The sequence below is a fragment of the Triticum urartu genome, chromosome 7A (genome assembly GCF_056163025.1).
Source record: "Triticum urartu cultivar PI428250 chromosome 7A, HENAU_Tu73, whole genome shotgun sequence".
Taxonomy (NCBI): Eukaryota; Viridiplantae; Streptophyta; class Magnoliopsida; order Poales; family Poaceae; genus Triticum; species Triticum urartu.
The window spans coordinates 144,839,485-144,841,914 of NC_141879.1; positions in this window are offsets into that span (position 1 = coordinate 144,839,485).

The following is a 2,430-nucleotide window of genomic DNA, read 5'->3' on the forward strand; positions in this document are numbered from 1 at the left end:
GGTCGGCCATGCTGGGCAGTAGCAAGCCAACGATGCATGGCTAGGCACGCATGCACTGGAGTGGCAAGCAGCAGCGCTGAAGCATGCATGCGGGCGCAGCCGGCGGAGGCAAGGCCACGGCAGGTCAGTGCGGGGGGGGGGGGGGGACCAGGCACGGGCAAGTGCGGCAGCGATTGGCGGCGGCACAGGCGCGAGTGCGCGACCAGGGGGCACCAGGAGGCGATCGGCGAGCGTGCGCGGGCCGTAGTGAGGCAGCAAGCAGCAGTAGCATGTGCAGCAGCAGCAGGACGGATACGCGCGTGCCGGCGGTCGGGCTATCCGCGAGCTCGGCCGGAGCTCGCACGGCATTGAACAGTAGGGGCGCGGCGACGCATAGGTGAGTGTGCGTGAGGCCACGGCAGGGCGAGCAGAGTCAGGGGTGCGGGCGCGAGCAGAGTCAGGGCGTTGACTGGACGGAGTGAGCGCGGGTCGGGTGCCGTGGAGATGGCCGAGGCCAGGGGTAGGGGACTGAGCTCACCGGGCGGCTCACGGAGGCCGGTGAAAGATTAGTAGCTGCAGCTGTGGCCGGAGGTGAGGAAGGTCGATGGCAAGTTCATGGTGAACCGACGGGGAAGAAGAAGAAGCAGGCGGCTTGGTGTCTGCTCCCCGGCTCATCGGCTCGGCGTAGTCGACGAATTCATGGACGATGGGGTCCCTGGACGCCTAGGAGAGGGACGACGACGACGGACGACGCGGTGGTCGACGGTGGTGGCAACAACAACGCTCGTCGATGGCGCATCTGGAGAGGGAGGTGGAGCAGGAGGGGGAGGATCGTGGAGTGGGTGAGTGGGGAGATGGGATCGAGGGGTCGGGGCGTGGCGCCCTTATCCCCTCCTGGAGCTGTCGGCGAGAGGGTGCGGCGGCGACCAAGCCCCTGTAGCGACCTGGTCGCGTGAATAGGAGAGAGAGGAGGGTTCGGTGAGGGCGGGCCGGCCTGATGGTTTAGTGGGCCAAAGCCCGGGGGTAGGCCGGTTCTTTTTATTTATTTTTTTGTTTCGTTTTGGTTTTCTTTCTTTTTATTACACTCCGTTTGTATTATTTTAGTAGGCAAAAACAGCTTTACTGAAACATATGACTGGCTCTATAAATCGATTTACAAAATAACCCACAGCCACAAAAAGTTTCACACATAATAAAAATAGTTTAACATTTTAAATTAGGAAAGACATTTAACAATTATTTTTAGTCACTGTTATATTCACAAAAGAGCATTTAAATACTTTACAAAAGTGTTGGATCACCACCATAATTAGTTATGTAATATTTCCCACACTTTGAACGTTTTATTTTGCATGGTCGGGAAATTTTAATTTTAAGCTTTAATTTGAATTTGAGTTTGAACTAAGAGTTGGATCAAACGAGGATTAGCAACAGTAATGTGATGACATGGCACCATTAACGGGGGATTACTGTAGCTTAATGATCCGGGCGTCACAATTCTCCTCCACTACAAGAAATCTCGTCCCGAGATTTAACAGGGGAAGGGAGGGGGACGGGATTGGATTACGAAAATCTAACGAGTGTCCTCAATCTTGGTTGCTCTTCTTGAAGAGGTCGATCCATTATGTTGATGTCTTCATTTCTCTGCTTCAGGTCATTATGGTGAAGTCGTCCTTTTCTTCAGGCACTCCAACGTACTTACGAATAGGTAAGGGGCAGCTCAGCTACGACAGAATGTTTATGAGGGAAATCATCTGGGTTTAACCTATGAATGAGCATAAGATTATCTCTCGAGTTGAACATATAAAATACATCGAGAGTAAGGTACGAAGGTACCATAAGAGGTTCCAAGAGGATAGATGGTTGCTCGAGTTCTGAACCAGAGTGAGACAGGGGCTCAGAGCAGCGAGAGTAAGTATTGCGTCTAACACCAGAATAGAGCACTAGGAAGGTGGCCCGTGAATTAAATACGAAGCCAAGCATGGGGAATAAACATTAGAAACAGGGTTGTACAGGAGTCAGGTTTCGATCCTGTGGAACTGTGGGTTATGGGCCCACCATGTGGGTTAAAAGTAGGAAGGGCGGAGACATCTTGCGTGATCATGCAAGCAAGGTATGTCAGAGGGTGGCCTGTCGATTATGTCAGCAACAACGTAGGTACCAAGGGCGAGGGACGAAGAGAACCATTTTCCTGCTCGTTGAACGAGGCGGACCAATAGGCAAAGTTCTCATCCATCAATGGCTACCAGAATGTCATCAACAATAGTAACAGGGTCTTGCTGACAGAATTGTACACCTGCTTATACAATATAGATCACAAGAAGGTTTAAACAAACCAATGGAAAGGAAAAGTGATTATGAGGTTTAAACAGAACAATGGAAAGAAAAATGTGTTTAAACACATATTTCAAGGGTATATTCTTCCCAAGGACAAGCAGAACATATTATCCA